Source organism: Hypomesus transpacificus, chromosome 13, assembly GCF_021917145.1.
Source record: "Hypomesus transpacificus isolate Combined female chromosome 13, fHypTra1, whole genome shotgun sequence".
Classification (NCBI taxonomy): domain Eukaryota; kingdom Metazoa; phylum Chordata; class Actinopteri; order Osmeriformes; family Osmeridae; genus Hypomesus; species Hypomesus transpacificus.
In genome coordinates, this window is record NC_061072.1 from 10,959,157 (window position 1) to 10,973,716 (window position 14,560).

The 14,560-nt window shown below is 45.9% G+C and overlaps 1 protein-coding gene across 2 annotated transcripts in view; it reads right to left on the reverse strand.

The window, feature by feature from the left end:
* grid1b (glutamate receptor, ionotropic, delta 1b) overlaps positions 1-14,560 on the reverse strand; it is a 177,103-nt gene that overhangs the window by 64,622 nt on the left and 97,921 nt on the right. The gene's annotated exons all lie outside the window — the stretch shown is intronic.

Sequence of the window (14,560 nt, forward strand, 5' to 3'; positions counted from 1 at the left end):
CCTTCCCACCCAAACCAGATAATGCACTGTACTGGATCTCCTTTGTGTGTCATCCGTATTTTAAGAACAGCGATCATCCATGACACCAGCTTGTTTAGATGTACCGTTCAGCAAACCTTTACTTTACCAGGATTTGACATTTTCTCTTTGAGAAGATAATGTTTATGTGTCTGCTCCCTCCTTAGACTCTCTCTTTCACCAGCGTCCATTTAAACCTAAATGATGCTCTTACACTACATCTCTCTCACAGCTGTCAGGGTAGCTGGAGGTTTGAGACGTCATAGGAGCCGAGCAGGAAGACAGCCTGCTTCACTCTTAGATCCCTGCCTGTCCTCGTATACCTGTCTATTAGCGGTGACAGCAAGCTTGTAGAGAGTTGTGTCTGATTGTCTGAAAGAGTTTGACGCTAACTATTTCTCAGTCTGTCTGTGACTCTCCACGTCCACGGGTCCCTTTTCTGGCAGAGACTGGATGTTGTTGTTAAACTGTAAATTAGAATGCTTATTTGCTTATTTGCCAACAACAAATGCTGCCATTTACATTCCTAACCAAATTACAAATCTATCTTTTAGCCACCATTTGATTGATTCGGCAGTGATACTTCTAGATGAGCATTACGTGAACAATAATTCAAAATAGTCAAATCCTGTCTTTCAAAGTCCTTGGAGACAACACTTTCTACACAGCTTGTGAAATTGTACCAATATACTTCCAATACCTTCCCCTGCTAGGGTAGGGTCCTGGAAATATATGACTAATTGGAAACGAACCCAGGTCATTCAGAACATGTTAGGATCACACATGCACAAGCACACGCTCATACAGGGTACTGGGTGTCCCAGCTGATCCTGTCCCAGAGAGGTTTAGAAGAACACTCAGAGTCCCATCATAACAAGGATAGGATCAGAGAGGAGTCTGGGAAACTAATCCCATCAAACAACCCCATAGCTTTTGTTGGTTGCCAGCAGACTAGCCAACAGGCAGCTTCTCTCCTCAATTGGAACCTCTCTCTCTCTCTCTCTCTCTCTCTCTCTCTATCTCTCTCTCTCTCTCTCTCTCTCTCTCTCTCTCTCTCTCTCTCTCTCTCTCTCTCTCTCTCTGTCTGCCTATCTGTCTGTCAATCTTTCTTTTAGCCATTTCTCTCTTCAGGTCCTTGGAGCTGAGATGAGAGGCTCTTACCACCCCCCTCCCTCCCTCCCCCCCCCCCCCCCACACCCCCCGCCCTCTTCCTGTCCCGGCACTGATGAGTCATCCAGAGGGCTGCCCCCATATGAAGGGTTTAGACAGATAGATCACATTCATGCTTAACACTAACCCTCACAAACACACACTGATGCACATACTCATGCACTGACACACACACACACGCTGTCTGTGTGACACGAGCTCTCTGTCCAAATATAGGCTTTGTGTGTGATGGAGCGATCCACTGCCATCACTGGGAATCCAGAACCCTGGAGAGGACATGTGACGTGGGTGTCGTCGGTGATGTCAGCTGCCCTCTAGACACACCAAAAATAGAGGACCTGCGCAGCATGGCACAGGACATTCATGAAATGGTCATCAAGGCCCCTGCAGCAGGCCCGCCTGCCAAACCCCCCCCCCCCCCCCCCCTCGGCTTCCTCTGTCTGGCTGAGCACTGGGCTTCGTGAGCAGTGCTGCGAGCCCCTCTGGGTAAACATCCCCATGTTTCTAGGGGTCCATTGGTATTCTACAGAGGAACCTTGGAAATCTGGATCCACACCCATCTGTCCCACCACTCTGACTGTACATCAAATATTCATCTGAACATCATGTCAGCATGGAAAACAAACTAGCAGACACAAACAACGAGCCTGTAGGACGTCATGTAAACTGATGGGTCATGACAACGAGAACCCTGTGCATGGTGATGCCACTCTTCAGACAGAGGCTAGCAGAGAGCAGTCTCATTCTCCTCAGCTGTGCTCCATAGTCCCCTAAGCATCACGTCGTCAATAACAAATGAGTTGACATGTCAACTGAACTATTGTGTGTCTTGCCACACATAAATCCCTGTTGAATGTGATGTGTGCCATCAGAATGTGATGTTGGACTCTGCCCCTAACTATAATTGGAACTCTTCACCACGAGATTCCACTTCCACATGCAAACAATGTGCCACTTTTCTGCTGTGTGGACTGTTTTGATTAAAGAGTCCCAAGGTATAATACTGATGCAAATCAAAGCAAACACCAATAACAGAAGTCATCAGCCTGGGACAGCAACGCAGGATGCTGAAATTGAGAATGCTGTATACGACACTGTCCTTTGACAGCTAATTTCTCTGAAGCTTGTGCAAAGGACACCATTTAATTACCCCCAACCTCAGAGATCCTCCTCACGAATGTGTGCATACGTGTGGGCACACACACACGTGTGTCCCTACCTGTTTCCTCGGCTGGTAGACATTTATTTTTGTATTTCTGTTTGGAAGAATAATTGAGTCTTTGCATTTTCTATCTCTTCTGACAGGTGTGACATTTGCCTTTAGAAGACAGATATTTCATCTGCAGGCTACTTGAAACGTGTTGTTTTGTGGATGAGAGGATTTCATATTGGGTATCCATAAAAACACCTGTTATAACCTTTCACTGGCTGTAAGTAATGAGCAGCTAACAGACAGCAGATGGAGCACAGAGGCTGGGGGAGAGACCTCTCATGGATCGACTGGATTGGTGACACAGGAAGTTCCAGTGCTGTGTGGAAGAATCACACTAATGCTACGGCTAAAACCACAGCAGTGCTGAATAATGCATCATACGTTAAAGAATAAATGTTCCCACTCGATCCCACGCCATTGCTTCACAAAGCGCTGCGCTACGGTTTAACGTTTTTACGTCTATTCTAGCTCCTAAAAGACTTCTCCCCATTACAGTTGTGCCACTAATGACTCCAGCATCGTGTGGTTTAATTGTGCGATTGTATAATTTAACAGTGAGTTACTCCTGGTTTTGTGTTAGCCGTTTGGGTCGTAAAATATTTGGTCTCTCCCCCTAATGGAGGGCCTCGCCCTCGATGTCTCGCATAGTGCCAAGGTTTAATGCAAATAGCCCAATCGAAAAGCTACAATCTAACACGTCGCAATCAAAAATCAATGGGGGCCCATATTTTCCATTGAAATGTTAATAACAGACACGGAGAATGAAAAACCTGAAATCCCCCTTTATCACAGGCCTCTGCATTGGGCCAGTGGAGCACTGAATCAATGAGCAGTTTAGGAGCTGAACGTTAGGACACTGTAGGCCCCATCTGGACACACAGACTTTTCCACTTGATTAACAACCCTAATTGGTGCTATTATTCGGCATGGAGACAGTTTGGGTCTCTTCTCAGCAGATGCAAGTGTTCTGTTTTCTCATTCCAGAAGACCCCAGCCTGCAGGACTGACGCAACAGCAGACCGACTGCTGCACAGCACCGTCCTCACTGGACTGGACGATTTTAGGACAACTCAGTCCATTATTTTGTATATATGTTTCATGGTGTTGTTCCACACTAATGGTTCCAGCGTGTGTGTGGTCAGAGTGGAAGAGGAACACACAGCTTGCTTCTTCATTGACCTACAGGAAGCTTGGGGGTTCGAAGCAAACCACATGAGACAGCCTCATGGAAGTAACTGGATCAGCGGGATTATATGGCATTTTACATTGTCACTGCCATGGATGGATGGAGAGAGAGGGTGTGTGTGGTGTGTTTGTGCGTGCATGTATGTGCATGTGTGCTTCCATGCAGGACTGTTTGGGACTTACAGTTTGCTGTGAACCCTAACTGTGTACGAGTCTATTCAACAGAGTGGCCTGCTGGTACAGTATATGTGCCAAAGCTGGCTTTGGTTCGAAAAGCTAGCGACAACTAATGTCCTGGGCTTGCCCTTTGCACTTGAGCGACGTCATTGAATAGAATATGGCACCAGCTCTCTGCAGATACAGCAGCTATTTCTGTCACTGCCTGTTGCCCTTTAAAACCTAACAATCACTAGTGGGAGTGGTGTGGTAGGGCATGAGGGAGGGAGGGAGGGAGGGTGGGTGGGTAGTGACGATTCGGGCAGCCAGCATTTGACTACAGTAGTGGATTGAGGGTGCATATCGTGTGTGTATGTGTGTGTTTGACTGCGCTTAATCTGATTACAATATTACATTTATGCAGATGTTTCTGCTTAAAGTTCTTCTTTAGGATGAGTCACACTCTCAGTCCTCTGTTCAGTAAAATATCCCTGTCTCTCACATTAACTCTCTCACACCATCCCTCCAAATCTCTGTTCATCTCTGTCTCTTGCACCCACACTTAAGGTCTCTCTAACGCCATCTCTATCTCTTTCCGGGCACGTCACAACCAGACTGTTCTCTGAGTCAGGGGCTTACAAAGGTAGCAAAGGTACCAGACAACATGAAGACAGATCGATATAGAAGGCCAAATTGCTATAACAAACGCTAAATGTCCAGTTCTTCACAGAAAAAGGAGTTTTTAACAATATCTTAGTTTGAGTTTTGTTCTGTTTTTATTGATTACATTTCCAAACATTACCTGTAGAGGCGATCAAACATATATAAAGGGCAAAGGCCTTTTTCTGAGTTTGGGAACTGTGTGTGTTGTGTGTGATTGCGTGTGTGTGTGTGTGTGTGTGTGTGTGTGTGTGTGTGTGTGTGTGTGTGTGTGTGTGTGTGTAAGATAGAAAAAGAGACATTTTGTAACAAAATCCCCAAGTTACAGAACCACAACTGGAGCTTGGACTGCATGAAATAGACTCCCCGTCTGCACTGAGAGACCCCCATCATATTAACATACATGACACTGGCCACAACACCCAAGGTCATATAGATTATAGTTGAGAGAGACACAGAACAATAAGGAGAAGCAGAGGGAGAGAGAGGGGGAGAGAGAGAGAGAGAGAGAGAGAGAGAGAGAGAGAGAGAGAGAGAGAGACTAAGAATGGGTATATGTGTGTGTGTGGTAAGAGAGACACTTTCTGTAGCATTACATTTTCTCCGTCTTATTTCCCCACCTTCCGACTCCAGGGGTTGTGGGTGCAGAGGAACCCGCCCCAGGCTGGTTTGGAGAGGCATAGGCAACATCAAGGAGGGCCTTGAAACCCACAGCTAAGCCCATCCATAATGCATGCTTTACAAGTCTGCTGCATATCACGGGAATGTAGAGCCGAGATCTAGATAAGTCTCCATGAGGGGAGCGTTCCCCTGCAGTCCCCCAGTAAGGGGGCTTGTGGTTGGGCCAGGGACCACTCAGCAGCACTGTACGGTAGCACATCAGTGTTGGAGCTCTGAGGCACCAGGGTAGCTAGCCAGCTAGTGTAGCATAAAAGAGCTGAGGCTCAGCCCGGTATTATGTGACATGAAGCTGCCAGCCAGCTACTCAGCCTTCCAATCACCCAGCCAGCCAGCCTGCTAGCCAACCAATGAGTTCGACTAGCCTGAAAAGATGTCTGTCCAACGCCGCACCATTAAGCAGATCAATGTGTGTGATGAAGACTGCCTGCCAGGAGAGTAAAGTTGAAAGAACCATGTTCAGCCATGTTTGCTGGAGGTTTCCCCACTTCAGTACTGTATTACTGTAATCCGTACCCCTCTAGGAGAATAACTGTGTTAGTCATCCCCTGTCAGTCAGGTCTCAGATGGAGTATTTACATACAGATGCTGATGCATTTCACACACCATTGGTAACTTGACCTTGACTCTCGCTGTGTGAGTATTGGCTTGTATGTTGTATGTTGGTGCATTTAAATGGCTGATTATGTGCATGTGTGTGCGTTTGCACTTTTGTAAAGATCTCTCTTGGAGGTCGCTTTGGATAAAAGTGTCTGCTAAATGAATAAATGTAAATGTTTGCATGTGTGTCTGTGTGTGTGTGTGTGTGTGTGTGTGTGTGTGTGAGTTGAAGTGTCTGTGAGTATGTGCACAGCGTGTGTGTGTCTGATAAATGAGCTGTAGTACTGGCTCATTGGCCATAGCAGCAGTGGTATTAAACTTCATCACCTGAGAATGAGCCCTGACTTCATGCACACACGCACCCACCCACCCATCCACCCATACAAGCACACACACACACACACCCAATCACCCACCCACCAATCCATGCACACACACACACTAAAAGTCCACTGAAAACCAGTCCATGCATCAGGATACGGACCAGCAACTTGCCGACGAGACCTGCCTGTTCATGGACCCACATGTTAAATCAGGCAGACAAACAGGCAGCCAGACAGACAAAACACAGACCAGTAGTTAGTTAGTTAGTCAGGCAGGTAGAAAGGCAGTTACTCAGGGAGGAAGACAGACAGTCAGAGAGACAGGTTGAAGGAGAGCAGTCCATTAATTGTTAGAAAATAGGGATGTGTTGGTTGGCTTAGAAGAAACCTGGGAGATAAATTGTACCCAAGACCATGGAAAATTGTTTGATAAACATTTTTATTACCCCTTTGATAACCATATTTCTCTCTCAGGCTTGAATGAGCAGGCATGATGACATGACAAGAGAATTAGGGGTGAAAAATGACGCCTGCTCCCAGGATGTCAGAGCTAGCTACGGCAACCAGAGATGCGTGGCTGACATAGTGAGGATAGGTGCAGATGGTGTTTGTTTAATGTGAGTCTTGCTTGAATCCCATATACTGTGAGGTCCTGTACCAGTTAAATTACAGGCTAAGTACATATGTCAGTAATTTACGCTCAGTCACAAACATGCTGAAAGGCTTGTCTCTTGTCTAATACTACTATAGTGATAGCCATAGTACATCCTCTTTCAACGAGAAGTGAAAGATTAGAATCGAATGTAAATACCACCCACTGTGTTCGATATCATTAAAAAAATCCTGAACTGCTTCGCAAATGTGATGTTTGTGGAAGTTCAGAGGTGACGATGGAGAGTGCTCTCTCTCCAGACAGATGTCAGATGAAATTGGGCTGCTGCAGTTCCCCAGACAGTATCGGCCCACAGTCATCAAAGACAAACAGTTGGAGGATAAAGAGAGAGAGAAAAAGTGAGAGAGAGAGATGGAGAAAGAGAGAGAGAGAGAGAGAGAGAGAGAGAGAGAGAGAGAGAGAGAGAGAGAGAGAGAGAGAGAGAGAGAGCGTCGGAAAAGAGAGATAGGGTGCTTTGCAGATAGAGTGGAATGTGGGGAGTGAGAGAAGAAAAGGGAGAAAGAGAGAAAGAGAGAGAGAGAGAGGGTGGTAAGCAAAGGGAAGGAGATGAAAGGAAGGCCGACATGGAGATAGTGGAGGGAGACAGAGACATGGAGGGGTGGAGACGGGAGACCGCGACAGAGGAAGGGATGAAGAGAAGGGAAATAGAGAGAGAAATGATAAAAGAGAAGAAGACTGCTCACAGAATCACTCAGATCTGTCTGCCTCCTTTACTCTCCTCTGTTCCCATCCAGCAATCTCTCTCTCTCTCTCTTTGTGTCTCTTTCACTCTGTCCACCTCTGCATTGCTGCCACACAATGTTTTGGGTTAAGTTTCTGAAGGACGTATCTATTCTAAGCCATTCTAAGTTTTCTACTCTTCCTAGTCTCTTCACATGACAGCAAAGCCTTCCTGCCTTACAGTGATTATAACGAGAGGTGCACATCTACGATTCTCCTCTATCTTCACTACAAACGCTAGAAACACTACTGCTTCTGTACATTGTCCAGTATGTGCCCAGTAGGCTATTAATCACAGTTAAATCCAAATGTATCGATGCATTTAAAAACGGTAAATGTCACCAAGCTAAGCTTAATGAAGTCTACAGATGTTTTCTGAATAGTTTCATTACTGAATATAAAGATGCATTGCATCTACAGGGTATCCAGTAAATCAGAAGCTGTCGCTGCAGCACTGTGTTTCCATGCTATGGAAGACCAGCACTCCAAAGGATGAGCTCTCCACCAGTGGAGCTCCCTGGAGAGACAACATGGCAGCCATCCAGAGGTCCCCTCTGGGCTCTGACCGGGGCATAGCCATACCCCGGCACCTGTCCACAGCTCTCATGTCAGAGGTCTGACTCTTCTGTGTGTGTGTGTGTGAGTCCCAGTCAACGAGGGACACAGGGTGACGTCCCTGTGGCTCAGGGGTTAGAGTGGTGACAGAGACCCCTTGGAGGAGTGAAAGGACAGCCAGGTGTGTGTGTGTGTGTGTGTGTTTGTGACAGAGCTCCCTGGGCCATAGAGCCTGTCCATTAGGGGTGTGACAGTGCCCAGGATGGAATGAGGCTGGGAAGGCAGGCAGGTGGCACATCCCCTCCACAGGGCCGTAGACACAGCAGACTGATGGATGTAGCCCTATGAGAGACTGATAAGACCCAACCCCCCGCACCCACAGGGGAACGGTCTCACTGAGATAGGCTCTGGAACAGCCTTGAACAGAGCCCGAGGCTGCAGGCCACAAATGCACACACGTGCATCCACATACTAAGGAGTCCGAATCTCCAAATGATTGTTCTTCAGAGTCTGATTGTCTGACTGATTCGCGTTTTCCCATTGCGGAGGGGTGGAGGTCAGATGGCAGCAGGGATGGCGAAGGGAATACAGGAAGTGTTTTGACAGCCATGCAGGAGGAGGTTAGAGGCCCCTCTCACTTAGCCTTGCCTCCAAGACAAGCCTTGGATCGTGCAACAACTATCTGGTGTTACAGAATGACCAGGTGATAATCACCCGGTGATAGGAGCAGTAAGGATGGAGAGACCAGTTGTTGGAGAATGTAAACCACCCTGATCCCTTTTCGTGTGCCGGTTCTCTTCTCCCCCTACTGTTCACTTTTTTCCCCATCAACCCTCTGGTGTTTTGGGTTCACCCTGAGTCGAGTACATTTGTTTAAAAAGGCCATGGTCAGTTGGTCAAACAGACCCCAGACTTTGTGAACGCAAAGTCTTCCTCTCAGATATCCGTGAGACCTGACAACATTGGACCAATGTCGCCTTTGATTCCCACAGCTGGGAGACTTGTCTCACAGCTGCCAACATATCTGTGTCTGTGACATCAAAGGAGCTCACACAACATTAACGACGGGCCCAGATAGAACGCAAAAAAGAAACACTGATATGCCGTTGCTCACAGGCTCTCTTCAAAACACATCACAGTCTCCTGGTCTCGCCGTTTGCAGAGCACGGCAAAGGTTTCACTGTGTATCACGTCCAACAGGAATAACTCCTGTTATCCGAGGAGGTCAAGATGAACACACGGGCAGCCATGTTAGAGGCTGAGGCAGGAGGCCAGTGTGATGCCTATGTTGTGGCTATGACTCTGTTATCGGGTAAAGGTTTAATAAATGTTTCCATACAAAATGTAAACATTGTCTGTCCTGGAATTCTGTTTGAGATGAAGTGGAAGTAGGCGGATGAGGAGGTGGAGTTAGGAGGAGGAAGACTAATGGTCTGTGGGTGGCTGTTGATGAAGCCTCTATATTTAGCCAGGATATTTGGAAGGAGGGATGAAGGGATAAAGAGATGAGGGCAACGAGGAGCCCCTCAACCCTGTCATCTCACCCTGGAGAGGATGCAACAATTATATGTCCGGGTCGCCATCATCTCAATGGTGCTCCTGGATAATGATTCCAGGGCGCAGTCATCAGCTGCCTCGTATATGTCGTGCTAAGACGGCGCGAGCACAGAGGACGCTCCGTGACTTTTCAGTCCTAAGTGTCTCCACACTTGAGATATACTGAGATGTGAACGAAGATATACCTAGACATACTGGACTTGTGATCATGTTATGATTATATTACTGTCAAGGCTGGTTTATAGTCATTAGAATACAATTACCTACAGTCAAGTTCTTGTTGTTTCATCAAAAAGTAGAAAGCCTGACACGCCAAGCCACGACACGATGCAACAAAGCACTGCACATTTACATTTACACATTTAGACATTTACATGTATGCATTTAGAAGACGCTTCTATCCAAAGTGACTACCAAGAGAGAGTTTTACAAAAGTGCATAGGTCACTGATCATAACAACGAGATAGCCCCAAACATTACGGGTAGCCAAACATGAAGCATACATTGTGAAACCAAATAAGTCCCAAAGGGAAGAACAATAAGAGCATGTAGTTAAACAAGTTGCAATAAAACAGCAAGAAACTCAAAAGTGCCAGAGTGTACTTGTGGACATGTGCGTCAATACTGTCCTGCCCGTTTGCCAGTCCGTCCAAACCAGTGTGCCACAAGAAGTTCATTTATTGTGCGTCTTCTCTCAAAAACAGTGGTGAAGGATGATAGCAATGCAGCTAACAACAATCTGCTGAGATCCTAACAACACCACTTCACACATTGAGTCCTGCAGTGACAGTGTGGCATCATCTGTAATAACGTACACTGAGACAAGCACAAAATGACATGACTCTCTAGTGAAATCTGCCTAATTGAAATTGTGCTCGGTGACGATGAGCCGCAAAGGCTAACAGCCTCCCAAGGCCTTGTTCACACATTTCAAAACGATTGTGCAGAGTAAATATGACATCAAATCACAGCTCCATCCGATGACATTGACCTAAGTTTACATAAATGTAATATTGAAACTACAGTCAGTAGCAGATCCCATGTATGAGTACTGCTGCCTGCACTCCAGACTTCACTTCAAAATTATGACTCATGGTGAAGAGAGCATGTTAATGTCTCAGGGGTTTTTGTTTAGAATTACCCATGGTGCTGTAACAGGAAAGTAAGACCATCATGAGCAAATTAAGTGCACTCCTTAGATTCAGTAGCAAAAGCCTTTGCTTGAGCGATAGAGGGGACTTTAAAGGGTAATGCCACCTGGTCTCCACAATGAGACAGAAAGGTCAGCTTGAATTAAAGGTGCACTCAGAGAAAAGGAATGAGAACATTAGATGTTCTGGGTAGGTCTTTAGTCCAGAAAGCAGCAATAATCTACATCAGAGACAGTTGGATAATATGCTTCAGAAAACGTAAAGTTAGATGGTGGATATCAGTTCAGAATATATCATTAGCCCATGTCTGAAACAAACATTTGAGAACATTGGGATTGTTTTCTTTTTTATCTCCTTGTGTATTAGGTTTAGACTGATATTCCTCTGTCTGGTGACAACAGAGAGATGTATTGTGACCTTATGCAGAGGCCGAAGAAAAAAGATTGAAAGAGACCAGACAGTTGATGTGAGAGTGGAACACCACAAAGAGACAGTGATGTTTGGAACCCACAGTACATTACAACGTCACGGGTCACTTTCAGATGAGGAGAGATGTTTTTTTCAGATCAGATCTTATTTGGGCAGTCAAAAAGCACTCTGCATCAGTGAGTCTGTCACCATGAAACTGCGCTCAGTCCAGTCTGAGACATGGGTGAAAGCAGAATCTCCTTCCTTCATTGCTCCACACAGCAGTGTTGCACTGCTCAGGCTCATGGTCCTCTGAAAGGGACCATGTGATTAGAGCTTTGGTGAGCTGTTCCTGACTGAACCCTCCTGTCAGACTAGCAGAGTCTTGATCTCAGTGCCCTGGCTCAACTCAAGCACATCAGACCTAGTGGGCTCAGAGCATGAAACGACAGTGGCCTAAAAGGCTCAAACAAGATCTACAGGATATATGGGCGATGAGATGACTCAAATTGTGACTGCATTCCTATGAATAAAGTTTAGGGGGAGCCGTGATAAGAGATTAGGGAAAGGGGGGGGACACTTTTGGGTGCCAGATGCTAACATTAGCCCGATCTGTTGAAGACCAGAAATAGGTGAAGGCGCAGGGATACATATTGTCAATTTGATTAATGAGATAAAAATCAATAAATAGAAAACATTCCATAAATGTTGACAAACCTGCCTCGCCAATTCTCTCTCAAAGCATCAAACACATTTTGGGTTTATAGGACGTCATGCATCACATAAACTATACTTATGAATGATCTAAATACTTTGATGAAGGCTTACTATTCATGTGTAGCAAGGTCATATTGCCAGCTGTTCGTTGAGAATTGGGATTGTTGAGTTCCCAGTCTGTAGCTCAACACTTACGTACTTGGTAAAAAAAATGTTTTGAGTCATAACAGATGGTTCACAAAGTGAGCATTGTGTCAAAACCGCTCATCATTTTTTTGTCCGTTTTTTTTTTTGCTCCAAGAAAGTCTCATCATAAATGAGAATGAGAAAGACAAGTTTTGAGCTGGTTTGTATACAACAGTAATGGCCTGAGATATAATTTAAAGTAATCGCAATGGAAGATATTGGTTTCCTTCCATTCTTTAACTGAGCTCCAATTATTCCAGGCCATCACTACTAATGTCCAATAAAGCCATGAAGCACAGCCGATCTACCAACTGACAGGGAAGACAAACTGTCAGCTACCGCCAGAGACAATGACTAAACTCTGCATTTCAAAGCTCTATAAGGCTACATTTTCACTTTGACTTTATACATAACTTATTATCAGTGGCGGTCCTAGCACATCGGGCGCCCCGGGCAAGTTTATCACTTACACCCTGCCCAAAAACAGTGTATGTTACTAGCATGGACACAAAGCTGTTTGCTGCACAGGAAAGGCCGTTACTCTGATCTTGACAGTGTGGGACCATTAGCAATATGTGAATAGGTCAGAACAGGTACTTTACAACACTCTCATTTCCTCTGACATCTCCTTCCTACCACTTATGTACTTGTTGGGGTGATACAAGTTAGAGTAGTCCTCAACAGCAAGAGATGGAGAGACAGTGAGTGGGAGAGAAAGAGAGAAAGAGAGAGGGAGAGGTGTAGATTGTCACAGTCCATAGAAGTAAACCATCCGAGTGTGTGACAACACCTTGCACTCACACACACACACACACACACACACACACACACACACACACACACACACACACACCCACACACAGACACACACAGACACACACACACACAAACACAGCAAGTGAGGCCCATTAGCAAGGCAACACCCTGCATTCATTCTCTGCATTTCACTTCATTTTCTTGCTGAACAATCCTCGCTGTTGGCCAGTGGAGCAGTTACAGTGACTCACCATGGTCTTAATAGAAAGTGAGGGCCCGCAGGCCCCTGTGGGGCGCTATGACACCAGGAGCACTGCTGTGGGATGACATGGCCCAGAACAAGGCAACTTTTCTCCCTGTGCCTGTGCACAGTACAGTAGTGAACAGTGATTCTCAGTGTTTTGCATGAGAAGACAAGGGTCATTTTACTTTCTCTGCGAGGGAAATATACTTTTGGAGTCAAAGAGTTTTTGTTGTTGTTGCTCCAGTCATGTGATCTTCCTCTGGCTAGGGCTCAATGGAGACCATCAAACTGTGACCCACAGGGACTGAGGGGATGAGAGGGAGAGCAAAACAAGGAGAGAGAGAAAGTGAGACACAGATCTAGAGAGACACACAGAGAAAGAGAGAGGCAGGAGATAGAGATAAAGATAAATACAATTACAAAAAATAGGAGAGAAGAAGAAATAGGGGGATATAGGAAGGTAACAATCACAAAGACCATCCATCACATGGACTAGCAAGTGTGAAGCAATACCAACTCTAGAAGCATAACCAACGGCAGTGGTAAAAATAAACAATTTGGAAATACAACCTTGTGCAAATATATTCAATAACCCACAGACGTTTACACAGGCAAATCACTGTAATTCTTTTCAATGCAGACAGGTACATATATTGAGTATATGTAGTATGACATTCCTTGGGGACACTTTTATCTGACTTGGCTTCCCTCCCTCCTTCCCTGGTTCCTCCTTTCCCTCCCTCCCTCTCTCCTTCCTTCCTTCCCTCTCTCCTTCCTTCCTTCCTTCCTTCCTTCCTTCCTTCCTTCCTTCCTTCCTTCCCTCTCTCCTTCCTTCCTTCCCTCCCTCCATCCTTCTCTGTCTCCCTGCTTTTCTGCCTCTTCGCCTGCCTGTCCTTTACTTCAAACCCATATGAGAGCCAATCACAGTTCCTTCAACCAGTTGTGGGCTTTCAAGGTGTGCTAGGAAGCATGCATGACTTACCAGTAAGTAAATAGCCACCCTATTTCCAGGCATCAGCCCTATTTGACATTCATTTGACTCACTCGAAAGCTCTTGCAATCCTCCACCAAACTCCCTCCACCTACTGGAGAAAAGCTGCCGGCCTTCCAGTCCTCCACCATGCAAGCAGAGTGCATGTTAAACTCACTCCATGCTTCCATCACCTTATTTATCTACAGACAATTTATCTCTGTAAACCTCTCGGTGGATTTCTCCTCATTTCCTCAGCCCTTCTCCTTCTCAATCTCATCTTTACATAAACAGCATCCCCTCTCCTGGGGGAGTTGCCAGTTCGCCCTCACCCCTATATTGGAATTACTGCTCGGCGCCATGGAAACGCACCTTCTGCGTCAGCCAATTGGCTTAGGTGAAGCGCAAAAGCACGTACATGGTGATTTATCGTCTGGGTTAGGTGTGTGGAGGATCCAGGGGAGGATGACTTCACAGTCTTCCATTTGGTGACTTCCAAGATGAGAGAGAGAATAAATGAGAGAACAAGAGATGGAGAGAGATGGAGAGGCAGATGAATGGCAAGAGAAACAGACATAGCTAACTCTCTGTGCCTCCTAATACGTGTTTGGTGTAATACC